The 12,740-nt window shown below is 35.6% G+C and overlaps 1 long non-coding RNA gene across 1 annotated transcript; it reads right to left on the bottom strand.

Annotated features, from left to right (window-relative positions):
* Positions 1–7,475: 7,475 nt before the first annotated feature.
* LOC124388726 lies at positions 7,476–9,634 on the bottom strand. The gene is made up of 4 exons (XR_006926461.1): positions 8,490–9,634; positions 8,031–8,098; positions 7,825–7,868; positions 7,476–7,637 (listed from the first exon to the last, which is right to left on the bottom strand). It is a non-coding gene; the product is annotated as an uncharacterized LOC124388726 (long non-coding RNA).
* Positions 9,635–12,740: the final 3,106 nt, after the last annotated feature.

The raw sequence follows: 12,740 nt of genomic DNA, 5'->3' as shown, positions 1-12,740 counted from the left end.
CTGAAATCCACCACCTTCTCCACCTTTTCTCCCTGCAACCGCACCCCTCCACTGCCCTCCCTCTCATTCACACACATGTACTCTGTCTTACTCCTACTTCATTCTCCTTCTCTCCAGTGTGTACCTCCACCTCTCCAGGCTCTTCTCAACCTGCTCCCTACTTTCACCACAAATCACAATATCATCCGCAAACATCATAGTCCAGGGAGACTCCTGTCTGACCTCGTCCGTCAACCTGTCCATCACCAGTGCAAACAGGAAAGGGCTCAGAGCCGATCCTTGTTGCAGTCCAATCTCCACCCACCACCCTTAAATATTTCTCTGACACACCAGACTTACTCATACAATACCACAACTCCTCTCTTGGCACTCTGTCGTACGCTTTCTCTAAATCCACAAACACACAATGCAACTCCTTCTGACCTTCTCTATACTTCTCCTTAAACATTCTCGAAGAAAATTATGCATCTGTGGTGCTCTTCCTCGGCATGAAACCATACTGTTCCCCACAGATGGCCACCTTTTCTCTCAGCCTGGCTTCCACTACTCTTTCCCATAACTTCATGGTGTGACTGATCAACTTAATTCCCCTGTAGTTACTGCAGGTCTGCACATCTCCCTTATTCTTAAAGATCGGTACCAGCACACTTCTTCTCCATTCCTCAGGCATCTTCTCACCTTCCAGAATCCTGTTAAACAATCTGTTTAAAAACTCCACTGTCATCTCTCCTAAACATCTCCATGCTTCTACTGGTATGTCATCTGGTCCAACCAACTTTCCACTCCTCATCCTCTTAATCGCTGCTCTCACTTCCTCTTTACTAATCCTATCCACTTCCTGATTCACCATATCCACACCATCCAACCTCTCTCTCTCATTTTCCTCCTTCATCAGCTGCTCAAAATACTCCCTCTATCTTCTCAACACACTCTCCTCACTAGTCAACACATTTCCATCTCCATCCTTTATTGCTCTAACTTGCAGCACATCCTTCCCAGCTCGGTCCCTCTGCCTGGCCAATCGGTATAAATCCTTTTCTCCTTCCTTAATGTCCAACTTCTCTTACAGCACCTCATATGCCTTTTCCTTGGCTTTCGCCACATCCCTCTTTACCTGCTGCCGCATCTCCTTGTACTCCTGCCTACTTTTTTTCACTCTGTCAATCCCAATTCTGTTTCACCAACCTCTTTCTCCTTATGCTCTCCTGCACTTCCTCATTCCACCACCACGTCTCTTTGTCTTCCTTTCTATTTCCAGATGTCACACCAAGTACCTTTCTAGCTGTCTCCCTCATCACTTCTGCAGTAGTTTCCCAATCATCCAGCTCCTCTTCACCACCACCGAGCTCCTGTCTGACCTCTTACCTGAACCTCACACTACAGTCTTCCTCCTTCCGTTTCTACCATCTTATTCTTTTTTCAGTCCTCACTCTCCTCCTCTTCTTCTTCACCTCCAAAACCATTCTACAAACAACCATCCAATGCTGTCTAGCTACACTGTCCCCTGCCAACAACTTACAGTCTCCAATCTCCTTCAGGTTGCATCTCCTACATAGAACATAGTCCACCTGTGTGCACCTTCCTCCACTTTTGTACGTCACCCTGCAATCCTCCTTCTTCTTAAAATATGTGTTCACCTCTGCCATTTCCATCCTTTTAGCAAAATCTACCACCATCTGCCCTTCCACATTCCTCTCCTTAAAGCCATACCTACCATCATCTCCTCATCACCTCTGTTCCCTTCACCTACATGCCCATTGAAATGCCCCCAAATAAACCAATAAATTCAATAAAAAGAAATAAAAGTGCATGGGACGTGTATATTAACATTTGCAACTAGCTAGCGGTAGCAATATCAGAGATGATGATGATGAAAGAATCACTGAGAGGATCTTATAACATGTTTACATAAAGTAAAAAAAGCCAACATAGCATTCATGACCGAATTGTTAAACTATGAGTATCTCATGGTGAAGGTCGTGTGACCTGGTCTACACATGTGACTCTGGACTCCTTGCAAAACATAAATTATACTGGCCTCTACTGTCTATTTTGAGCAACTACAGGTTGATTTGACATCCCTGCGAGAGATCTGTTAAAATATTTACTAGTAGTGGATTGATTTTCTAAATGGGTTTTTTTATGTTCTAAGGAAAATGCTAAGAGAGTAGTGAAAAGGAAATAATTCCTAGATGTGGGATTCCACTCTCTATTGACTCAGACAGAGGAACTCTGTTTACTTTCAAGGTCACTTAAAACTTGTGTAAGGCTTTAAGCTTACACTGGCATTTTCACATCGCTTATCACCCACAATCCTCTGGTGATGTAGAATAAATAAACAGGACCTTAAAGTCCAAACGAACAAAAGCTATGCAGCATGCAGGAACTTCTAAATGGGATGAACTACTTCCTGTTGTTTTGGCTGAAATCAGAATGACACCAAAACAAAACTACCAAACTTTCACAGTTTGAGGTGATTTTTTCTCTTCATTCTCGGGAGTTCGCAGTCTTCGTCCCGGATGTTCTTTATAAGTGTAAGTTTGTCCCTGATGAGCAACTGTGGCAAGGAAAAACTCCCCGAGACGGCATAAGGAAGAAACCTTGAGAGGAACCAGACTCAAGAGGGAACCCATCCTCATCTGGGTTGCACCAAATGTCCATTTATTACAGATATACTATGTTGCAGGGTACAATGATGATGATCAAAGCGAAAAGTAGTCCTGAGTCAGTGTAGCAGACAGTTGACATTAACTTCAGTCCAATCCATCCTCAAAGCACCCGTTCTTACTCCGGAATTACATGGAACCACTCAAGGCGTTGATGAGAAACCGTCCCAAGCTGCACAGAGTCGCCTCCAGTCGAAGAGAACACTATCCAGAGGCAGACCAGGACGAAGTGGAAAGATCCACAAAGGGGAGAGGGGCAGGAACAGTGGTCACTGGAGCCTCAGGAGCATGTTTAACCCAAACCCAGAGAGAGAGAGAGAGAGAGAGAGAGAGAGAGAGAGAGAGAGAGAGAGAGAGAGAGAGAGAGAAGAGGGTGACAGGAAGAGAAGGGTATGGATTATTAAATGTCCTTATTGTTGTATGAAAGTTAAGTTAAATCAGTGTGATATTGGATAAAGTAATTTGCCAGTGTGTGTGTGTGTGTGTGTGTGTGTGTGTGTGTGTTTGTGTGTATTTGACAATTCATTGTGTGGTAAACATTAAAGAAGCAATAAAGAAAAAATACAAGTGACAAATAAGCATCAGCGTGTTTTATTGCAGAAGCATAACAATTATTCCTCATTAACCAAATTATCCGGGTTGCCCAGATTCCAGACTGTGTGTTGTATTAGATGAGTGTATAAGTCTTATAATAAACAGATTTGATTCATCTCATGACTGTACACCACACGACTGCAGTGTGTGTGTGTGTGTGTGTGTGTGTGTGTGTGTGTGTGTGTGTGTGTGTGTGTGTGTACTGTGGAACAATTACACTGATGCTGGACCTGCCTCCAGTGGTGTAGGACAGGAACATTGTTGTTTCTAAAAAATATAACAAACGAAATCTTTTCATTAGAAGCTTAAATGAAAAATATTCATCTCTCTCTCTTATCCATTAAAAAACTAGCTTGGAAATTAGAAAATATAATAAAAAACATAAAATAATAGTGTAGTATTATTGTGAAATGAGTTATTGATTAAAACTAGTAATCAAATTCAGGAACCGTAGCTTCGAAATTTGGGTAAAATAATTTGTCAATGTGGATAAAAGTATAAATAAAAAACCTATTAGTTTAAAAACTAGCAATGAAGTAGAAAAACTGATTTTTGGTAAAAAAAAAAAAATTGCTATCAGATTTAATAAAAAGCTAATAATTATTACTAATTAATTCAAAACTAATTTTTAGGTCTATTATTTCATTAAATGAGAGCTCCACTGAACACCAGCTTTCTCAATTAAAAATTAGGTATAATTTTGAGTAAAAGAATTTAAATTCATGTAGTAAATGTAGTAAGAAATGTAGTAAAATAATTTGCTTTATTTTTGAATTGAATAAAGTTTGGCTTTGTCGTATTCCTGACCAGGTTTTACTGAGAAAAAATAAATAAATGATAAGAAGAAAATATACTTTTAGAATACAAGTTAATAAATATGATGTGTACAATAAAATTTCCAAAAATTGGAAAATTGATCTATTTTGTACATTTTACACCAGAATTCAGTTTGTCATCATTAACAACTGGACACTTACAGTAGAAAGCTGTAAAATTACTATTGAATTAGGAATTTTACTCATTGTATACTTTTAATTTTTTTACTTTTTAGCACATAAGCAGCCGGAGACACAGATGCCGAGCAACTGGGAAATCGCAGAAAATAAAGTTCAGCTCAGTGTTCACGGTGAAAATCTATCACACACACACACACACACACACACACACACACACACACACACACACACACACACACAGTCTGTCTTACTAACCTTCTGACGACCTTCTCTTGACAAATTTACCATTAATTAATTTACTTTTTAAATGCATTTATATTTTATCCTGAACCTCATAAATTAAAAGAAAACATATTTTATGGTTTTTAAATAAATAATTACACAAATACAAACAACAAGAATATACTTTTGGAAAACAAAACTACTAGAGATTTTTCTTTTGATTACAGGGGATACGTTTTGGACAATGAATTTTATTTTATATATTTTTTTACAATTTTTTTTTTATTTATTCAAATGAAAATCGTCAAAAACTGTTGGACTGAGTTATCCTGAGGGGCGGGGTTTACAAAAGGGGTGGGGCTAAACAGAATAGACAGTTTAACACTGAAAAGATTTTATTGCCAAAATGTAAAAAATATTTTAAAATGTATATAATTTTGTTGGTGTGAAATATTCAAAGAAAACGTGCCATTTCAAGAGAACATTAAAGAAATCTGAAGATCAAAAAATGTATTGCATTTATTATGGTTTTTTTATTTATTTATTTATTTATTTTATAGAATAAATAATAAGGAATATTTGGAGAGTTTTACAAATCTGTTATTACACAGAATTTAATGCAGTTTATTATTATTATCACTTATTATTATTATTATTATTATTATTATTATTATTATTATATTTATTTTATTTATTATTGTGTGTGTGTGTGTGTGTGTGTTTCATATTCAGACCAAGCTCACACTTCAGAATTTTGGAGTGTGTTTGTGGAGATTTGTGAGATTTCATTCAGCCACAAGGAGCTCTACAGCAGGAGATCTTCCACTCCAACGCATGGAAAGCAGATCTTTATGGAGTTTGCTTTGTGCACAGGGGCATTGTCCTGCTGGAACAGATTTGGATCTCCTAGTTTATTTATTTATTTATTTATTTATTTATTTATTTATTTATTTATTTATTTATTTATTTATTTATTAAGACTTTAATTTATTTATTTATTTATAAATCAATTAATCAGTGTTGTGTTCCCAAGGTTTATTAATATAATTGGGAACAATCCTTAAATTGACGGAACAGAAACTGTTCAATCAGGTGAAGAAGTTGTGTTTGGAAGCTGTAGAAGTGAAAGGTAGCAGTTTCGTGATAAATCACAGCAGACACTATAAAAATAGAACTTGCTGCACTAAATGTGGAGTAGGCAGGCTAAGATAGATCATTACATTCAAGTTTATTCATTTATCCACATTTAATCACACAAGCAAATAGAGGAGATCGTATGATATTTGGAAATTGTGTTTTTTAAGATCCCAAACTGACAGTAGCACTTTAATACTTTAGCCATTTATAAATGTTCAGATGAGGAACCGTGTTGCCAGATTGGTGTGTTTTCCAGTAATTGTTCAAAACCCACACAAAAAACTCTATAGTAAATACACAAATCTTACCAATAACAGTACAAATAAATTTTGACAATGAATTAATTAAAAAAGACAACAAAACTGTGGCGCATCACATATTTACAATATAATAACGCAAATGAAGTGTTCTTGTCTAAAGAAGGTTACGTTGTAACTACGTTGTAAACTTTTTTACGTCTGTCATTTAGCACATCAGAAATATTAAAATCCCACCTGTCTAATCCCATTTCATCCCATATGGTACAACTTAAAACCACCACAATCTGCCCAGTCTGCCAACACTGATGAAGAAAATAAAAATGTAAAGAGTTCAATTCTGAATTGGAAATCTTTTTTTTTTCTCTTATCAGGTCACAAAAAAATCAGTTTTTTCCACCTTATAAATGTAACCAAAGTGTAGTCTCTTTCTTCACACAGCGCTTAATAATTTAATAATTGCATTATTGTAAGGTTAAGTACTGTACTGTACTAAAGTATAGATTTGAGGTACTTGTACTCTAGATGATTTGTTACTTCTCATGACTCTTTGTAGTTGTAAAGTACGAGGCTGCAAAATACTTTTTTACTGAGCTTATAAAATATGACATTTTGGTATAGAATAAATACAGCCAAAAGCCTCCAATCCATTTGGAATTCTTTTTATAAAATCAGCATTTCTTTTTAGGTGCAATGTTTATGTTCACTTTATTAACTTTAATGCCAATAAAAATAACCTATTAAATGCCATTAAAGTGGAATTAATGGACAGACATAAAGGAGTTTGAGAAAATGTGCATTTCAGAAGAAAATTTCAAACAGCACTTACAGGATTTTGCATCTAAACACTTTAAATGAAATTTTAGGTCTTCATCCCTGGGCTGAGGAAAAACACCTGTGGCCACATGCCTGTGTTCCAGATTAGGGCACTGTATAACAGTTAAAACCCGTTTATAGACATGGAATAAGCAGATTATAATAGGGACATAGACTAGCAAGACAAAGAAATCTATTATGATAAGGAGGAATCCTTATTTCCCAACACTAAATGTAAGTTCATTTATTGATGTTTTACTATTCAGGTTTTCCAATTATGCAGACGTTTCTACAAACATTAGTGAAAGAACGTGTCGCTCTCAGGAGCATAGTGATCTCCAGCATGGTACCGTAACACAATAAGTTCAGTCGTGAAATTTCCTCCCTACTAAATATTTCACAGTAAACTGTTAGTGGTGTTATAACAAAGTGAAAGCGACTGGGAACCACAGCAACTCAACCACGGAGTGTTCGACCACCTAAAACCACATGGGCTCGGACCCTTATTTCCAGTGAAAGGAACACTTAATGCTAATTTTAGGCTAAATGAAAAGAAATATGTAAATGGAAAATATGTAACTCTAAATTTATTTGTATATTTAAATTGTGGTATTTATTAATGCATGGCATAAGAGACAGTTCATGTAAACTTACCCATAATAAAACTGCACTGCAGAAATCATTAAAAAACATGTCTTTGGGAAAACCATTAAAACAGCATGTTTGTCGCATGTCCTCTCCACGTTACACCACCTGGCTGTTACGCAGTTCAGGAAACATGCAAAAGGTGTTTAAAATGACAACTAAAAAAATACCATAACAGTGTATGCACTGTACAAAAACTTTAATAAGGTACAGCAAGAACAAAAAACAACAACGACAAAACACTCAAAATTGACGTTCTGAAAGCTGGTTGGTGTTTGGAGACTCTGGCAAAAAAATGCTGGAACTCGCTGGCAGGCTCCCAGGTGTCATCCCAAGTTATTCCACTGCAAAGTATCATAAGTGCACATGTTATTGGAACACTACATGACCAGGGAGCTTTTTCTTGCCACAGACATCAATAAAAGGAACTGCTGCATGCAAGACACCATTTTAACTTTGCCCACATCATATTGGTCATGGAATAGACTTAGCATTGCAATAGAGTTACATTTTTAATAAAACACCACTTACCACACAGTGCAAGGCAACCAGTGGACTTTCAATTCCGCTTTTCCCTACACACACACACACACACACACACACACACACACACACACACACACACACACACACACACACACACACACAGTAATATTTATTGGAATCAGAATCAGTGTTATTGGAACGCCAGAATCAGTCAATAAGACAAACGAGCAGCCTATTAAAAGACATTTTACCTCATTTGTTCTTTTCCTGGTTGTTTTATCAAATAGGAAGATCTTCTGCCTACTACATTTTCATCAGCCTTAATGATCAAAAGACAAGGAACGTTTATGAAGCAATGAATGTCAAGTTTGCAGTTGAATCTCAAAGTAATAGTTATCATTTCACTTGTGAGGTGATCTGTGGTCCTGTCCATTTGTGTCCAAATGACTTTGTCCCTGCTTTTTGTCGATCAGGCAAAACATACTGGGCTGGGTTTCCCAAACCCCTCTTAGCTTTAGTCAGTGATTGACATTAACCACAGCACTTGGACATTGGACACGTACACACAGCTAAATAACTAAAAAGAACAAAATACTGTTTACCAATAAACTGATGACTCGAATAAACCCAGTTTGCATGAAGTCAGCTCTGTCTGAGAGCAAATTTATTAATAGTGTGAATTGAAGTACACCACTGCCAAAAAAACTTACCTTTTCTTCCCTTCTTCACATATGGCCCCTCCTGACTCAAGGACTGGGAGGTGGAAGAGGAAGCAGTTGGAGGACAAGACTGTGGAAGGGAGAGACAGTGGTGGCAGAAGGTGCCAGTGAACCGATTAAGGTTTTTGTCCTTTTCCTCCTCTGTTGCAAAGACCTAGAACATGGCAGTGAAGGTGGAGTAGGAGAAGAGTGTAGTAAGAACAGCTGTAAAACTAGTAGAGAAGGCAGGAGAGAGAGAAGTTGGAGAACATGGGGAAGAGAGAGAAACAAGGTTGAGTGTAAATACTGTCTCTGACTTTTTTGTAAGGCTCTCTGGCTGCTCCATGGTGGGGTGGGGGGATTCAAATAAAAGAGGGATGTTGGAAGCTGGCAAATCTGAAGGACCCGATTTTCTTCATCAGTGTTGGCAGACTGGGCAGATTGTGGTGGTTTTAAGTTGTACCATATGGGATGAAATGGGATTAGACAGGTGGGATTTTAATATTTCTGATGTGCTAAATGACAGACATGGAAAAAAGTTTACAACGTAGTTAAACGTAACCTTCTTTAGACAAGAACACTTCATTTGCGTTATTATATTGTAAATATGTGATGCGCCACAGTTTTGTTGTCTTTTTTAATCAATTCATTGTCAAAATTTATTTGTACTGTTGTTGGTAAGATTTGTGTATTTACTATAGAGTTTTTTGTGTGGGTTTTGAACAATTACTGGAAAACACACCAATCTGGCAACACGGTTCCTCATCTGAACATTTATAAATGGCTAAAGTATTAAAGTGCTACTGTCAGTTTGGGAACTTAAAAAACACAATTTCCAAATATCATACGATCTCCTCTATTTGCTTGTGTGATTAAATGTGGATAAATGAATAAACTTGAATGTAATGATCTATCTTAGCCTGCCTACTACACATTTAGTGCAGCAAGTTCTATTTTTATAGTGTCTGCTGTGATTTATCACGAAACTGCTACCTTTCACTTCTACAGCTTCCAAACACAACTTCTTCACCTGATTGAACAGTTTCTGTTCCGTCAATTTAAGGATTGTTCCCAATTATATTAATGAACTGTTCTACTTACCGAGTGGAAAATCCCAGTGGACCTTGGGAACACAATACTGATTAATTGATTTGTTAATAATTAAATAATTAAATAAATAAATAAATAAATAAATAAATAAGATAAGTTCTAATAAATAAAGAAAGAAAGAAAGAAAGAAAGAAAGAAAGAAAGAAAGAAAGAAAGAAAGAAAGAAAGAAAAAGAAAAGTCCTAATAAATAAATAAATAAATAAATAAATAAATAAATAAATAAGATAAGTTCTAATAAATAAAGAAAGAAAGAAAGAAAGAAAAGAAAGAAAGAAAGAAAGAAAGAAAGAAAGAAGAAAGAAAGAAAGAAAGAAAGAAAGAAAGAAAGAAAGAAAAAAGAAAAGTCCTAATAAATAAATAAATAAATAAATAAATAAATAAATAAATAAATAAATAAAGGAAGACATGCAGATAGAAAATGTCCACCTGGATTGAGCAGCCCTGCCATAATTAATTTATAGCGAGCTATTCTTTTTAATTCTTATTTATCGTAGTCTCGACCTCGTCCATAACACAAAACGGACTGCAATCTGATTCCCCAACACGTCAGTTTTCAACGCCGCAGGTTCAGAGATCTACAGACGTCTGTGGGAATCACTGCATGTTGAAAAATGCCGCTAAAGGGGTACCAGTGCTTCAAAATGTGACCCCAAGGGATCCTGACCAAACGTCCATGTGTGATGAGTTGGGCGTGCGAATGTGTTGGATGATGGCAGCCACGTTGACGATACTCTGGGAAATTTCCAGCCTTCTTGGCACCTGAGGCAAGATTCCTACTTTCATTTGTGTAGAGCGTTATGTAAAAAACATGAAGAATTAGTCATGCATAGAAAATGAAGACGATCTACAACTTATTATGGACAATTACAAAAGTATGGCTGTGTATTATTGTGTGTTTAATGCTTTTAAAAGCAGTGATCTCCTCTATCTATCTATCCATCCATCTGGGAAAGAAACGGTTCCTGGTTAATAAATGTAAAAAGCGCACGCAACACGACACTGAAAAATAGCGGAGCGCTTACAACCTCGACTCCTCCTATAAACGTGTCGAATTTTCTCCAGACATAAAAACCTGCACCCCAGCAACGAATCTAAAACACTGGATAAAGTAATGACATTGCAAGTGTGTGTGTGAATGTGTGTGTGTGTGTGTGTGTGTGTGTGTGTGTGTGTGTGTGTGTGTTGGACAATTTACTGTGTTAAACATTCAAGAAGCAATAAAGAAAAATACAAGTAAAAAATAAGTTAAGTCAAGTCAGGTTTATTTGTATAGCGCTTTTCACAACAGATATTGTCTCAAAGCAGCTTTACACAAATCAACAGTGAAGGTGAATGGTGTGTGTTTATCCCTGATGAGCAGCCGTGGCGACTGTGGCAAGGAAAACTCCCTTAGATGTTATGAGGAAGAAACCTTGAGAGGAACCAGACTCAAAAGAGGAACCCATCCTCATCTGGGTGACATCAATACTTTTATCATCAATTTTTCCAAAATAATCATCAATGTGTTTTATCTCAAAAGTATAACAATTATTCCTCATTAGTCAAATGAGCTAAATTGTCAAAATTACCAAAATTTAAATACTCTTTAAAAGGAATATGGAAAAACTTCAGATTTGGAGAACTGTCCTGAAAGTTGTTTAAGAAGGTTAAAACCACATATCGGTTCAGTTCTTCTTCTACACTTAGACCTACACTTTCATCATTCTCTGATTTTATCCCGTCTTTATTTTTATTTCCCTCCTTTATTTTCTCTCTCGGTGTGGACAGAAGCTCCGCTGATGTTTCTGCTCCTTTCTCATTCTGCACTTTACAGGTTTCTTTTAAGTCTAAATCTTTAAATTGAAAACCGAATTGTGAGTCAAACGTGATTTGTTTTCCTGCTTGTTCACAAAAGTTATTGATTTTAGGTGTAAATATATAATATTTTGAAAATCCAATATATATTTTTATATCAGAATGTTTTTCAGCAAACTTAATTAAATTATACATACAGGAAAGGTGATTTTCTCTTGCTATACAAGGACTATTCAGTGTATAGATCCATATTTCTAATACATCATCATTCTCCTTTAAAAATTCTTCTATTTCTTCTATAATTAAATCCTCACTGTGTACTTTTCCTCTACGCTTTGGGTAATATGGACCTTTTATATCTATCATAAACTCGCTATTTGACATACTCTCACCCTTTCTTTGAAAAAAAAAAAATGCATGTTGTCTATTCGCAAGTTTTCGTGTTTTTTTTATATTTCTATTTATATAGTCTTTTTTCTTATCGATCATTTCCAAAAATTTATTTTTTAGATTTCCAAAAGTTCTATTTTCATCATTTAGTGAAAATATTTTTTGTGTAGTATTAAGATAATTATCTTCAAGAAAAAGTAAAATATTTTTTACATTCAAATAGTCTATGAAATTATTAATTGCAATAGTGATGATGAAAAGCAGAACTGCAGGCAGAGCAACTCTGTAAAAAAAAATGTTTTATTCTTTATTTTAAACATATAAACATTGAAATAAACATTGTGTATTTTCTTTGGGTTTCTATTTATTTCCTGAACCTTGGGAATTTTCCATCAATACTCACTTCCTCTTTCTTTCTGGACTTTTAGAGTCGTCATTTGTTCTTTTCCTGCAGATCAATAGCATCATCTTTATCATCTTATCATTAGAAAAATGCAAAATAATTTTTATGTAAATACAGCAGGAAGCAGCGTTGCACTGATTATTTCTTTATAATATCACTGGTTATTATTTGTTGAAATATCCATTGAACATAAGTAAGTGATTTATTTATTATGATATGATATATATATATATATACAGGGAGTGCAGAATTATTAGGCAAGTTGTATTTTTGAGGATTAATTTTATTTGAGGATTTAATTTGAACAACAACCATGTTCTCAATGAACACAAAAAACTCATTAATATCAAAGCTGAATATTTTTGGAAGTAGTTTTTAGTTTTAGCTATTTTAGGGGGATATCTGTGTGTGCAGGTGACTATTACTGTGCATAATTATTAGGCAACAACAAAAACAAATTCATACCCATTTCAATTATTTATTTTACCAGTGAAACCAATATAACATCTCAACATTCACAAATATACATTTCTGACATTCAAAACCAAACAAAACAAATCAGTGA

Source organism: Silurus meridionalis, chromosome 7 (assembly GCF_014805685.1).
Source record: "Silurus meridionalis isolate SWU-2019-XX chromosome 7, ASM1480568v1, whole genome shotgun sequence".
Lineage (NCBI taxonomy): Eukaryota > Metazoa > Chordata > Actinopteri > Siluriformes > Siluridae > Silurus > Silurus meridionalis.
The sequence above is the reverse complement of the archived record's forward strand: the minus strand, read 5'-3'. Positions and strand labels throughout refer to the sequence as shown.